The 15,751-nt window shown below is 43.2% G+C and overlaps 1 pseudogene; it reads right to left on the minus strand.

The window, feature by feature from the left end:
- Positions 1 to 688: 688 nt before the first annotated feature.
- Positions 689 to 1,520, minus strand: LOC100994358 (survival motor neuron protein-like; annotated as a pseudogene).
- Between the last annotated feature and the right edge of the window lie 14,231 nt (positions 1,521 to 15,751).

The raw sequence follows: 15,751 nt of genomic DNA on the forward strand, positions 1-15,751 counted from the left end.
AGCCCCCTTAGGTTTAATCAAAGATTCCATATTGCATTAGGTTATGATGTCTCTTAAGTAGCTTTTAATCTGGAAGAGTTACCCGTTCCACCTTTTTTTATTTTTATTTTTGGCAACACTGATATTTTGAAGCAATGAGGCCAGTTATCTTCTATAACATTCTATATTCTGGATCTGTCTGATCGTTTCTTTAGTGGTGTCATTTAACTTGTTGCTCTATCCCTAGCATCTCCTGCAAACAGGAAATTAGATCTAAAGGCCCGACTAAATTTCAGTTAAAGTTTTTTGACCAGAGCACTTCACAGGTCATAGAGTGTACAATGCAGTATGCGTAGGTCATACCGCATCGCAGGTCAGAAAACATGTCTGTTTTTTCTGACTACTAGTGATGTAAAATGTCATCAGAGCCTACGGAACTCTTTATTGTAAAAGTATATTTTTTTCCACACAACCAACCAGTAAGTTTTTGGTGAGGTGATACTTTGATACCATGAGAATTCTAGTAGGGATGTAGCTCAACCTTTTATCTAATAGTTTTGGTATAAGAATGTCTTTAATACTGTTTTACATTAACCTTTCAACTTTTTAACATTTTAAATTTAAAAATATTCCAAAACATTTGCTTTCCACAAACCATAAAATTTTACAAAAGTAAGATTCACTTTTATAATAATGGCATATTTACTCATTAATTGGAACGTGAGCACTCTCCCTCTTTTTAATTTTGCTTGAGCCCTGTATAATAGCCAGTATGATAGCCACTTAATGTACCAAGAGATTAGCATACTTCATAAAACATTAACATCATCAAGAAAATCTAGACCTGTGGGAGGTGGTGGGGGAATTTTTGGTGGTCCTGAAGGAAATGGAGGCAGCAAGCATGAGGGGAAGCAGGGTGGTGTGGGTGGTGGGCTACTGAATTTTAGACCTGACCTGGCTTTCGTGGTCTCAGAATTCCATGGAGTAGCTTCTGACCTGATGCTAAATGGTTTGTTTCCAGGACCTGGAGTTCTCACTTTCATCCATTGAATCTTGACTTTCATTTTCATTCTTTTGAGCATTCTGTCCTATATTATTAGCTACAGAGGTTGAAGAAAGTAGATCAGACAGATTTGCTCCTCTCTATTTCCATATCCAGTGTAAATCACAACACAGCTTTCTCTCTTCATATCAACTGAAGCAATGGTAGCAGAGTAAATGCAGCTGTCTTCTGACCAAATGGCAGGACATTTGTCCCCAACTTTCCACTACTTCAAGAAAGTTACAGTATTCTTTTTTTGGCTTTTATTCTTCTTAGCAGGTTTTCTATTAGGCATGCTTTTTGGTTTATCTGAGGTTTCACAAATGTCATCATTCTTTAGAGCCTGTTTAAATGAAGCCACAGCTTTATCATCCACTTCTATCAGTGCTGTAGCATCCCAAATGTCAGAAACGTCACTCTGGCCTATGCTGCACTAGAAATGCACCAAATCTTCCTGCTCCAGGATGCCACAGCCACTGCTGGCACTGCCCATTGCCATCGTAAGCCTACTGCCAGTTTTACCTTTCAATGAATGCATTATTTCCTAAATACTAAGCATAGTCAAAAATTGTTTCCCTGAGATGATATAGCCTTCTCCTTTGGTGGCATATATTAACTTTGTTAGTCTCAATATGACTAACAGTTTGGATTTTCAAGTTCAAGAATGTTTGTGCAGAGTCATCCGAGTCCTCCCTACAGGTGGTTTTTTTCAGCACATTTTACTTAGTCAAATCATCAAACTATTGATCATGTCCCCACACCTAACCAATTTATAAAACTCAAAGCCATCTGCGTGGCATGGAGTCTACATAGTCTTGATTGCAGAGTTGATTTATGACCTAAAGAAAGAGAGATTTTAGCTTAGCTTTTGGATATATTCCCTTCTGTTGATCAAAGATGATGGTGGTTTTCAGTAAGTTGACTGAACAGGAATAAAACTTTTTAAGTCATCTCAGTTTTATAGGATTCAAGGCATTTCTTTTCCAAGGCTGATTATTAATTTTGCATTGAAATCCCTCATAACAATAAGCCTGTTGCATAGAAACAAATTTTTGATGAATCATCAAATCATCAAATATTTTCTCTTTCTTCAAAATGAAGGGCATCCATGCTAAGTTACTTCTGATTTAAAGATATTTTAAAAGGATCATCAAACATCTCCACTTGATGGCTATACTTTGTAAGAAAGACATTTTCTCTGATAAAGTGTAATTGCTACCTTCTTCTCTGAGCATTTCTTTATGAAAAGGTGGTTGGTTTCACTCCTTGAGTGATCCCTAAGTTGATTTAACTCTGGGTCAGTTTGTCAATTTTAGTTGGTAACAAATGGGGAGGAAGGCGGATTTCCTGAAGGGCATAAAAATAAGATATTCATTTTAAAATCCCCTCCTCTTTCTCTTTGAACTGATTTGATACACCAGGAAGGTGAGTAGAACTGATATATAGCATGGAAACCTGAATAATTTTGACAAACCATGTGGAAGCCTTTCTTTTGTCTTAATGGAGGAATTTTGAGGATGAACCCAATTGGAAGGTGTAGGCAAATTCATAATTCCTTGGAATTTTCTTGCTTGTCTGATGGCAAACTTAGGATGAAATGTAATCCTTCATTGTGACAAATATGCCTACTGTTTGGCAGATTTGCTTTTTCATCCTTCTATGTGGCTTTTAATTTTGTATGCTACTAACCTTCCTGAATGTAGGTCCTTTACACTGCCTATTATTTCAATAGCATGGTATAAATTACAGTTAAGCCAATAAATAATTGTTTCTCCTTCTGGCGGGTCCATCCCACAGTTATTCTTTCGTTAGTTGTTGACTGAAGTGATTTGCCAGACTGCAAACTAGCTCTGAGGATCCCAGGTTGAAGAAGAGGCTCAATACAGAGCTTACAGCTAGACAGGTATTAGACGAAGAAACCAAAGGTTATAAGACAGGTGGACATGTGGTATAAGAGAGTTGAGAGGACAGTGTAAGGATTTGAATGGAGTTCTACAGAGCACCAAAGATGCTTGTAACTGAACCTGTACAGGAAGGCATTCTAGGCAGCGGGAACAGTAGGGACAAAGAGAAAAGTATACAGCATTTGGGGCAACTACATGTAGTTTGGTATGACTTAAAGGCGGAGTGCAAGTGGTAGGAAAGCAGGAGATAAAATTGGAGAAATAGGCAGAGACCACATGATGTCAGACCTTGTTGCTAGACTAAGGAACTCGTGCTTGATTTAGTGGATAAATGGGCAGCTATAGTGGGGGTGGAGGTTGGAATAGCATGAACAGCTTTGCATTGTGAAGTAGGACCCCATACTTCTCCTCCAGAGAGTATCTACTGTAAGTATCCTATGATCCCAAGCTTCACACTTTTAACAAGAATCTTTGCATGTGTATCTCACTGAGTTTTCATTACATTTTTATTATATTGGATTATCTATTGCTGTGTAACAAATTGCCCTCAAAAGTCAGCAGCTTAAAACAATACATATTTATTATGTCACAGTTTCTGTGTAATCTAGATATGGCTTGGCTAGATCTTGCAGCTCAGGGCCTTTCCTATGGATGAAACCAAGTTACTGGTTCAACTGGGGCATGGTGTTTCCAAGTTCGCTTAGTGATTGTTGGCAGAATTCAGTTTTATCATGGGCTGTTGGACTGAGGGCCCCAGTTCCTTGCTGGCAGTTGGCTGAAGGACACGCTCAGTTTCTTGCCACCTGGGCTTCCCAAACTGCCAGATTGCTTTATTAAAGCCAGTAAGAGAGTATGCTGGCCAGGTGCGGTGGCTCACGCCTGTAATCCCAGTAGTTTGGGAGGCCGAGGTGGGCGGATCACGAGGTCAAGAAATCGAGACCACCCTGGCCAACATGGTGAAACCCTGTTTCTACTAAAAATATAAAAATTGGGTGGATGTGGTGGCACGCGCCTATAGCCCCAGCTACTCAGGAGGCTGAGGCAGGAGAATCACTTGAACCTGGGAGGCAGAGGTTGCAGTGAGCCGAGATCGCGCCACTGCATTCCAGCCTGGTGACAGAGCAAGACTCTGTCTCAAAAATAAAAAAAAAAGTCTGCTACAAAGATGGAAGTAATAGTCTTTTATAACCTAATCATGGAAATAATATCCCATCACTTTTGCCATATTGTGTTTATTGGAAGCTAGTCACGATGTCCTGCACTCACTCAAGTAGAGGTTCCCTGTGTTGCCATGTCAGTAGGAGGAATCTAGAATGTCATCTGGATGGCTGTCCACTTTGAAGGCTGGCCTTCCTCCCTTTAGGAGTTTGGTGGTTGGATAAGGAATTATATTGTTTCTTGAACCAAAAGTGCTGGATACCTGAAGGCACTTCCTGATATCCCAGGCACTTGGACAAACCCAAGGAAGCAGGGGTACTTGTGGAAATTTTGTTCCTCAGTGGGGCTTCCTTCTCTTCCCCTGAAGGGAAATATGGCAGAGCTCTGAGGCCTGATGAGGCAGGAAGAAGAGATTATATAGAGAAAAAGTCTCAGCTGGGATTTTTTTAGACTGCTTGTTTATGGCTTCACCAATTCAACTTTCTGGTTGTAAATCATGGCCATTTGTCTTTCCCTCAGGGATGGTTTTGTTTTTGGTTTTGGGTTATTGTTTGTTTGTTTGTTTTTGTTTTTGTTTTTGTTTGAGACAGGGTCTTGTTCTTTTGACCAGGTTGGAGTGCAATGGCGTGATCTCAGCTCACTACAACCTCCGCCTCCCTGGTTCAAGCAATTCTCCTGCCTCAGTCTCCTGAGTAGTTGGGACTATAGGCACCCACCACCACGCCTAGCTAAGTTTTGTATTTTTAGTACAGATGGGGTTGTAGATACAGGATTTCACCATGTTGGCCAGGCTTGGTCTCGAACTCCTGACCTCAAGTGATCTGCCCAACTCGGCCTCCCAAAGTGTTAGGATTATGGGTATGAGCCACCGTGCCTGGCCTCTGGGATGTTTTTAATGGCTGGAGAGCAACCCACCTCCTGATTGGCTGTTTGGAGGCCACATTTCAACAACATATATTCCCTCCCAGCATTGAGGTGGCAGATTCTGTCCAGGTTTCTCTCTTATAACAGGATATTCCATGCAACTATAAATTTCATTTGTAAAACTTTCCACTGGGATTATGACTTTCTTTCGAATGTAACTGACCCTGCCCTGGCATTGTTTTCATACAACTGTGTGTCATTGCCTGGCCCAGAAAAGATGCCACTATCCAAATCTGCTCTTGCAGGCAAAACTAAAATTTCATTTCCAAAGATATTTATCCATTCAATAACATTTATCAAATGCCTACAATAGATCATTCTTGGTGCTAATCAGGGTGAATATAGCACAGTAGCTACCCTCTAGGAGTTTACAGACTAGTGTATTTGAGGTTGATTTGTCTCATTTTATATAATCTTTTCCCTTACACAAACATTGCATCTAGTAAATGATTCCAAGATACTTACAAATATTAATAGCAGTGTCACATTGTTCCTCAAAATGTCAAAAAATTTATATGATCTTATCTGTCCTGCACTTTAATGCTATGGTGTATATTTAATAAAGGATTGAATTTGGTCGATGTCAAGAGTGAGGTGAGGAGAACCTACAAGATAAGTGAGTCTGGAGGAGTGTGAGTGTGCATAGCAGATTCCAGACCCAGCTTCCCGGTGATTTCTTGTTCTTCTTGTTCCATCTCAGCTTCCCACTTTGGTCAAATCACCCCCAATTGAATGAGCATGGCAAAAATATTTCCCAAAAAGACATTTTGAACTTGCGAATAGCGGTTGGTGAGCCCATAGTACTAGTTGTACTTACTGGCTCTAAGACCTTAGTTAGTTAACCTCCCTAAACCTGTTTCTCAACTGTAAAATGGAGATAAGAAGAATACTTTAATGCATTTATTTACTAAAAAATGTTTTATTGAAAACACCATTCTTGTAGGTCCTGGGGATTCAAAGTGAACAAAAGTCCTGTCCTTCTCCAGCTACTTTCTAGTTGGTGGAGACAGTAAACAAATATGTAGCAGGTTGACAGTGGGGGTGAAATGAAGAGAATGTGATCAATGAATGGGATATGGGGAGGAGATGAGGTACAGTGAACACTGGGCAGCCATCTTCTCCCTGGGAAGATGACATTTGAGAGTAAAAAAGACAAGCATAGGGGAGAGAGGGGAGTTAGTTGACAAATGAGGGGAACCGCAAGACCAGCTAGAGTGCAGAACTGAAAGGTGATTCTCTAGAAAACACCATCAGAGAGCTCGCAGGGGCCTCATGACAGCCCACAGTAGGACTTTACTTTTCCTCCAAGTGAGACAGCCACTGGAGAGTTCTGTGCTGAGAAGCATCATCATCTGATTTCTGTTTTAAAGATCATTCTGGAGTTTGGGGGTGGATCAAATGAGATAATGCCTGAAAATCAGCACAATGCCTGGAACATGGTAAACTCACAATAAAGATTAGCTCCAGGGAAGAGGGGCCTACAATTACACAGCATCAAGCCTTTGGGAACACGTTTGTACATTTCTGTGTCCTTCAATCATATAGACTTGGATCCTAAGAAATTGAGTTTTTTTTAAAGGATGTTCACTCAAAACCAGTGGGGTTTACCCACTTTCAGGGATGCCAAGGGGCATAAATTGTAGAGAAGGCTTAGCTATTTAGAGTTTGGAGGCTCAAAATGATACCATGTTTAAGGATACCTTTGGAGCAGCTCAGAGCATACCCACAGAAGGCTGAGGGGCTGCCCTCTGTGCATTTTTGCTAACAGCTTTGCATAGACTGGATTTATGAAGTGCCACCCCATCTGCTAAGCCCCATGGAAATTCAGAAAAGCCGAGGCTGATTTTGATGGTGTGGAGGCATGAGAAAACCAAGTGGAGATTGATGCAGGGATGAAGGTGGGTGCTGAGCCACTGTGCCAAATTTAGTGTCAACACTGAACCGGAAGGTAGGAATGAGTTTATACTGAGAAATAGCAATTGAGAGCTTGCTCAAGAGGTTTGCTGAGAATAAGTGCTTCTTAATGGATTACGTTGTGACTTGAAATTGAAAATTAATACACAGAAAGAGTCAAGCTCAGAGAAGGGCAACCTGGCTGCTCAACTCTGGCCTGAGAGACGGTCATGGGGGTTTGGGTAGAAGATGATTCCTGTTTGCAAGTATGAGCAAATTTTGAGTGGAGGAGGAAGTGTCTTGGAAACACAATCCTTCGTAAGTGTACATCCAAGGTGCCCATTACAGCAAGTTCTTGAGAACGGTGGGTCCCCGGATCCACCATGTGCCTAGCAGTTTCTCTGCAATCCAGGAAGTTAGGCAATGGGGCTTTTTCTCTCTCTTATCTGCAGAATAGAAAGGATCCATGGGGCATCACAGAGCACCGAGTTCTTTCCAGCCACGTTGCCTCTTCTAACAGCATTTGCTTCAGTGGTGGTTTGACAGACTTGGGTGTTTTAGCAAATGTGCAGGGCCTAAGGTCAAAGAAAGCAGGCCGGGGTGCACTCTGTTCCCCATTGTTCCCTTTTCCCTTCTTGTCTTCATTTCTGTTCTCCCAGGTCTCCCTCAGGTCTCTCCTCACTCCTTCCTTTTCTCCTGTCACTCATTGTTCTCTCTCATTTGCTTTCTTCTCCCGCCATTCTTTTATGCCAGATTTCTCTTCTTTAATCACCGCTATTAAGCATTTGAAGCAGTGAGCGATGTGTGTGTTCGGCTGCAATCGTTCCAAACATTGGTCGTTGCCATAGTGTTCCTTTAGCATGAGGCCAGGGAAGTGTAGAAGGCTTTTGTGTCTGCCCTGGGGAAGGAGGACAGCCTCCTGAAGGGGTCTGAGTGCGGAGCAAGAGGTGGATAGTAATTTAGAAAGCAGGAATTTGCCGTCAAAGCTTTGGGGAGGTTTAGAAGAGGCTATTTATAATCCGTCAGGGAATTAAAAAGAAAATAGGCAGGTTCTGGGATATTGCTATAGATCACCTAGACAAGATGAAAAGATAGAGCAGCTCAGGAAATGTGTTTACAGATAAGAGGCAAGTTTTAAAAGCAGGGCCATGATCATGGGGACTTTGACTGATTACACCTACTAAATAATGTATAAATGAATGTTATTCAACAACTACAGATATTGACTGACAAAACAACAGTGGGCAAATGGAGGCAAAACATAAGCCTTAGCAATAAATCTCTGTAGTCCAGGCTCCGCGCATGGTTACTCCCTTGTGACCATGGCCTTTCCCTCTTGTCCTACAGCTAGGCTCCTTGCAGCTAGCTTTGGGGGGAGTTGATACATCATTCATTTGTGTGTTCATTTATTGTCACACATTTGAGTACCGACTTTGGGTTCAGATTGGATGCATTTAGGAGAAAAGATTCAGCCTCAGCCCTGAAGGACCTCATGGGAGGCAGACAGGAAACAAACCCAGCTAACAAAAATAAGACAATGAAACACGTAGAGATGTAAACAAAATGTACTGAAAACCTAGGAGGAACACCTCAGTATCAGAAGTAACTCAGAACTAGGACCTGGTGTTTTTCAACTCCAGTGGAAAGAGTCTTGAGATATTCCTAAATGGCATGGAGAGAGAAAAATCCAGCAATGTTGGACTTCCCTCTTTCCTAGTCGGGATTAAATATAAATATCAAGAATGGCATACATTCAAACTTCCCTGAGGAGCTAGAATTGAGTCCAAAATGAATCTAGCCTTCGTCATTTATTTCCCCCAACCCTCAAAATAAGCTGGTTTTTGGATTTTTTGTTGTGGTTTGTTTATTTTTTTGAGACATGGTCTCACTCTATCACTCAGGCTAGAGTACAGTGGTGCGATTTGGCTCACTGCAGCCTCAACTTCCCAGGCTCAGGTGATACTGTAGGTATGCATCACCATTCCTGGCTTTTTTTTTTTTTTTTAGAGACAATGTTTTGCCATGTTCCCCGGGATGGTCTCAAACTCCTGGACTCAAATGATCCTCCTGCCTTGGGCTCCCAAAGTGCTGGGATTACAGGCATGAGTCACCAAGCCAAGCCAACATAAGCATTTTTTAAAAAATTATTTGAGATAAAAAGATCCAAGTGGGCCAGACAATGAAGAGTTTGTTTCTTTTTTGTTAGATGGAGAGAATGAGAATGTGGCAAATTTGGGGAGCACATTTTTCTATAGTTGGAGAAAACCTTGTTGATGACCAAGACTTTTGGATTAAAGTTGGGTTTAACCATGTGGGTTGCTTCTATGAGTCAATACTTTTAAGGTAATTCAGTACAAAGACAGTGGGTAATATCTGGAAAATGGCAAGGACAACTGTATCTCACAGTCAAACATACCCTTTTCTTTGGGGGTCAATAAACTCTAAGCCACCAATCTTCAGTGTTGTGGGAAATTCTTAGAAACCTCAGAATCGTTTCACGAAGACCAGATGACATATGTTAGTTTCACTAAAAATCTCAGGCTTCTATTTGGCACAGAAGGTCTCCTTCATCTTCAGATTTCCATCCAGAGAACTAAAGATGTCCAGTCATCAAAAGTCCATGGGTCATTGCTAAATGGCATCAAGGAGGAAATACAGGGGCTGTAGTAAACCAGGCTGGGAGTTTGGTTATAAGCACTCACTCTCTAAAACTGATTAGCAGTAATATTATGAAGCCCAGCAAAGACTAAAAGAAAACATTGTCCCAACCAAGAACAATTAAATTAGAATCTTTGGTGGTGGGGTGCCAGGTACCAACACTTTTTCCGGCTTCTCAGATGATTCTAATATGAAACTAGCACTAAGCATCCCAGCCCTCGGGGCTACTAATCTCGGACAGATGTGACTCAGTAACTGAGATCCAGCATAATTTTCAAGGTGATAGTTGTACATGTTGCTCAGTGCAGAAAACATGGAATTGGGTTACTCTAAATTTGTTAGAGCAGGGTCCCCAAATGTTACCTTTTGCTAGAAGTGTGGTTGGGTTACAACAAACAGATTGCTATGGCAGAAAGTCTGAGTAGAATGCGAATGAGCACAGGATGGGATCATACCACTGGGGCTCACTAGGCCTTTCTTAGCTTCTGTTTTGAAAGTCCAAAATTGTTCTTCTCCCAGACAGGCATTTGAAAGACTGGAAAGATTTGGATAGGAAGCCCTAGAGAGATAGACATTTGCTGAGTTGAAGCCAAGGATCGAGTCTCATGCATGTGAAAATCTAATACAGGTAAATCTCCAACATATGGCAGCACTAATTCCTGAGAAAGGTCATGAGTGAGCAGCAAAAGCATGAACAAAGCCTTCAAACTCAAAGCTTTGATTATGCAAAATAGCTATTTGTGGCACTTAAGTGCAGTGGTCACCCTGGATTTTCCAGAGTGGTTTAGATTTTGGCTCCATTATTAGTGTGCTACATCAATGTCCAGTTTTTTGAAATCCCAGTACCTGATGCCCAGTGAATATACAGTCATGTTGGTTGAATTGAGCTAAAGTCCATTCCCCCCTTCAAGTTGCTTCTCATACACAGAACCAAACTCTAGCCACACAGACACCCAATGAGCTGAGGGCAGGGCACCCCAGGAATGAAGGTCATGGCCCTGTGGCAACCTCACTGGATATGCAAGGTGGAAACTGGCTTTCTGCTGGTGCATAAGCCATTCCCTGCCTTCCCGTCAAACAGCCCAGCTCTAAATCTACCTTTCCCACTACCGGAACTTCTTTTTTGGGTACTACGACTATATCTCAGAGCAAAGATCTAGGCATGGCTCTCCCATTCCTATTAATTTTAAGCATTGACATCTGCTTTGGGACCCACACACCTGGCTCTAAGCAATACTACATCCCCACTCCACAGCTGTGGTTCCCCACATGGCCCCGCCATCCCTGTGGAATACAAAAATTACCTTGACAGAGCACTTGTTTGCATTATCCCCCTGGAAAACAGGGTGCATTATTCACCCATATATTTTGGTGAAGAAAAGCAGCTGTTTTCAGCTAACTAGTCGTTCTCAGCCCTGGCTGCACCCATGCCTATAGACCACACCCCTTCCCACAACCTTTTGTGGCAACCTCAGCTTAAGCTTTTGTCACTCTCTTGAAATCACATGACTAGTGTTTTTTCTTTTCTTTTTTTTTTTTTTTTCTATTTCCGGTAGGATCATTAGCTCATACAAGTCATCAGGGAAGGACTCATCCAGCTCCCATCTCTTTCTGTGGAGCAGCATGATGACGGTGTGCACGCATTGCAGGGAGCCTCAGGCACTCAGACCCACAGGGGACTGGAGTGAAGCTCCTCATTTCAAATGCTCCGCTCTATTGCTCTATCTGAACATGAGGACCTTCTCTTGGCAGCTTAGATCCTATGTTACAGCAAAGGATTGGCTCCAACCAATGGGAGCCAGTTGCTGGTGGAAAATATGATTACCAACACAGAGGCAGCTGCTGTTGCTCTTTGTTTTTCTAACTTTCAAAAGTGTGGAACAGTAGTTAAAGCCTCCAACAATCTTACTCTTTTCTATCCCATTTCATTTCACCGAGGGTTCAAGGTAGCTGCACTCCAAGTAACATCTTAAATGATCATATTCAAAGCATGATGTCACACAGGGATAAGAGTAGCAATTTTTTTTTGAATCAATATGTAAACCTGACTCCTTCATTCAGGGTTACAGCTCTCCAGTGTTTTGGCCTCTCATCACATGGCTCTGATGTGTGGATCTTTTGTATAGAACCTCTTGGCTGGTGAAAGTCTGAACTGAAAAGGCACCAGTATCTGTTAAGACAATCCTGTTAACCTGTTATTACCTGCCAATTACATTGTTCCTTGTTTAGAAATCCAGTTGAAAGAGGCACGCTAAGAACTCCATCAGAAGTAGCTGGTGTGGGTTTTTGTAAGTATGGGTAGAGAATCTGCCTACGGCAAGTAACACCAGTGCTGGCATGCCCAGAAAATTCCAGCTGGAGGTGGGAGTAAGTGGCACTTGGCAAAGTTGCCCTCTTGACCTACTTGTTTAATTTGGATGGAAAAATGTGTTTTGTTTATGTATTTTTTTCAGGAAGCCATTATGGTGAGTCTTTCCAATATAATTTCCACTGAGACCTCTCTTATTCAGCTCAATTTTCTCTTGGGCTGAGGCTGACAGAGACATGGTTGGTGGGAGAATCTGTCACCCTGTGGAGCTGAACAGTCTTCAAGATAAAGCTGCCTGCTGGCCTTTCACTCCCAAATTGCCTGAAACCTGGTCACGTCCCAGCCAATGTCCTCTGCCTTTTGATGAGCTCCACTGTGGGGGGAGAACTAGAAACTGTGAGGAGTGGGTAGACTTTTTCCTACTGTGCAGTGGGATGGGAATTTGGTTACATGAAAAAATACATCTGTATTCCTTTTATCATGCAGATGAAGTAAAAAGGAGTATATAAAATAAATTTATAGTTTTGCATTTAAAAGAGACACAGACAGAGAGAGAAAGAGACATCTTTGGCCTTTGTTATTTGTTTAACATCTGCAGTCCTGCTGGACCACTAGCTTGGCGAGGGCAGCTGGCAGGCAAGCCTGTGTGCTGTCGTAGCCAAGCCCCTAGCACAGCTCATAGTAGGGGCTCAGTAAATGTTGAATTAATAATTAATCTCCATATCAAATTTCCTCTTTGTCCGCAGTCATGAAATTCATACGTGTCTTAAGTTTCAAAGCACTGAGTGAATATAGCTTGCCCTAAAGCAAACAAACAAAAATAGCATTGCTTTGAAAGATCTCGTTTAGCACCTTAGTTACCACAAGTGCTCATTAGGGCTTTCTTTTTCTCTTGAAGGTGTACATTTGGTTGAGCGTGTGTAAGTGGGTTATGTGACTAGCCAAATGCCTTCTCTCTTCTGTACTTGAAGCCCTGCTCTCCCAAGCTGAAGAGTAGATGACTACAGGGAAAATGTGACTCATAGCAAGTGTTGTTATTAAATCACCTTGAAGTGTCTCTTGTAAAAGATAACTCCCTGCATTGTAGAAATGTCTTTGACAAGAGAGGATTAGGGTGAAATTGCAATTACCTTGACATAAAGGAATGAATTAACTTTCCAACTTGCATTTTTGCAAGGCGTAGATTCAAGCTGCTTGGAATATAAACATTGAACACATTCACAATAGCTTGGGGCACTTGAAAATTCTAAAGATGGGCAAGGAGCCCCAAGATGCTAGGCAACTTCAGAGGTATTTCTCACCACAGAGGGAGTGCCTGCCTGGACAGAAACCGCCAGTGCAGTTGTGCAGTGTCTGCTCATGTGTCAGCAGGGTTTAGGGGACCGTCAGGACGAATGCCTCCTGGAGCTGATGCCTGCAGGGTCTGCCTGGAGGAAACAGAGAAATGCTCTTCCAAGATTTGACTTCCAAAACTACCCATTCACTCGACTCAGGAAATATTGACTGAGCACTTACTACGCGTTGGGGCGCTGGGCCGTGAGTTCAGGCAGTCTTGGCTGTCAGGGACTTGGAAAAGTCACACGTTAAACAAATCGTGTGGGCATGAACCTCAGTCAACAATTCATGTGCAAAAATACACACTTTTGTTTGTTTTCTTTAAGTCAAAGCTGACTGTAAGCTCTCATCCTGCCAGGGCAGCAGGAAATTCCAACTCCTAGTTTTGCACCAGAAGCCCAGGGCCTTCACGAGGATTCTGAAAGCACAGGAAGGGCCTCTGGTTTCTGGTCCATCACAGCTGCTGCCAACATCGCTATTTTACCTCAGTCTCCAGATGGGCAAGCAGGCCAAGATGTGAGGCAGCTCAGTGTGTTCTGCTGTGTCAGTGTGACCTGTGGGTATATGAATCTCCACCTGAACTGGAAAGTCCATGACAAGGCCCTGGCATCCTCAGGTGCACGCCTTGGCCATCTCTCTGAGGAATATTCACAGCTCCCTAGGCACACTTCTGTCGGAGACACAGGCAGGCTCTAACCAGGGAGGGGAGGGGGTGGTCTGCAGAATAGGGCCTGAGCCACCCTTGGATGATAGGGGAGTAGGTACTCTTGTCCAACTTCTAATAGGAGACTGGGCACTTATTGTCCAATTTCTTTCCTCTGTCATCTGTCATATTCTTAACAGCAGCCATGTCAACATATGACTTAAAATTGTTAAAAAGCCCAGCATGTTGGGAGGCCAAGGTGGGAGGATCTCTGGAGGCCAGGAGTTTGAGGCTGTAGTGAGCCATGATTGTGTCCCTGCATTCCAGTCTGGGTGACAGAGGAAGACACCAACTCAAAAAAAAAAAATTGTTTAAAAGGCTGAATTTTTAGTAAATGTATTGAGGGGAAAAGTATTCCACTAACACTTGGTTACATTTCAGTCTGGTCTCTGCTAAGCTCAGCATCTGTCTACCGCCATCCACCTTGAGAATTTCTCTCCTCTCTTCCTGTCATCGAAGGAAGGGCTCTCACCCTTTGCTTTGCCTGCAAAGGACTGGGTGTTTTACATGAAGAACAATGTCTTCCTTCAGCTTCCACTTTCTCTCTGGAAAAATCCCTGCAGCAAAGGAATGCAAAGCCAGGCACCTGGTAGAAATGAAGAAATGGAACAACAGAACACCCATGAATGAATGGTTCAGCAGACTGTCCCACCAGGCCCCAAATCACAAAGCGCATGAGGATAATGAAAGAGGAATTGTCTGCAGCCAAGGGGCACATGGTGGGCTGGTCTGAGGGGCCAGAGAAGGCCTCCTGGAAAACGTGATGACTAGCATAAGGTCTCGAGGATGAAAAAGAAGTTCGCCAGGGAAGCAGGGTTAGGATGTTTACAGGGCCAGGTCACAGAGGGAGAGGGGCAGTCAGAGAGGGAGCAGGCATGGCCTGAGATCTGAGCAAAAGCCCAAAGGGCAAGAGAGGAAATATCGATGGTGTCCCAGTGGTTGTTGAGTCTGTCCTTGTCCACTGGGTCCCTTACAGGAGGGCTTTCCCTCATGTGGTTTGTTTGTATGGGGCCTGTGTATTTAGGGACAGCACAGATAGAGGCAAGAAGGAATCAGAATGGAACCTACAAATGTGGAGGGGAAGAAGCCACAGCCCCTAGAGCCACCACATGTGCAGACCCAAGATGGAATGGAGCTCAGAGCTGGTGCTCTGGAGTGAGCTACTGACACTCTCACAGTCTCGGCATCTCTTTAAGATTAGAACAGTAATTCTCACATCCTAAGTTGTTGTGAGACTTTAAAGACTCATGCACAGTGGATATTAGGCCAGGCCTGGGCTGCTTGCCCTCAGCTCTATTCTCTCCCAATCCTTGCTCTCTCTGTGTGTCAGGAGGCCATCCCTGCAATCTCCGGTGTCAGCCAGATCTCTGGCCTGTGGAGGCCTTGGCAGGAGATTGGAGGGTGGGAGGATGAAAGAAGCCCAGGTATTTCTATCCTCTTTCTCTCCTCCTGCCTGGCTCCAATTTCCTCCTGACAGAGCTGCCATGGCCCTCATTTCCATTTAGTAGGTGACCCAGGCCCCAGGTCTTGCCTAACCCTGACATTCAATTTGTCTGTGCAGTTGAGGCATGGCAGCAGCTTTCTGCTCTTGCTAATCTCTGGGTTGTACGCTGCTTCCTCTTTGGCTTCTCAGCCTGCCTATCACCTGTTACCTCTTCTCTGCACCAAATCCCCTCTGCTTTAAACTCTCAGCATGATTTCTGTTTTCCTGGATGAATGATAAGCGTCGCAGTGAGTAGCAGTAGTTCCTCTTCCCTGTGACCACTGCTGTGAGTTGAATTGTGTCCTCCAAAAAATACTGAAGTCCTAACACCTGGTGCCTGTGAGTGTGACCTTTTTGGGAATTA

The sequence above is a fragment of the Pan paniscus genome, chromosome 11 (assembly GCF_029289425.2).
Source record: "Pan paniscus chromosome 11, NHGRI_mPanPan1-v2.0_pri, whole genome shotgun sequence".
Classification (NCBI taxonomy): Eukaryota; Metazoa; Chordata; class Mammalia; order Primates; family Hominidae; genus Pan; species Pan paniscus.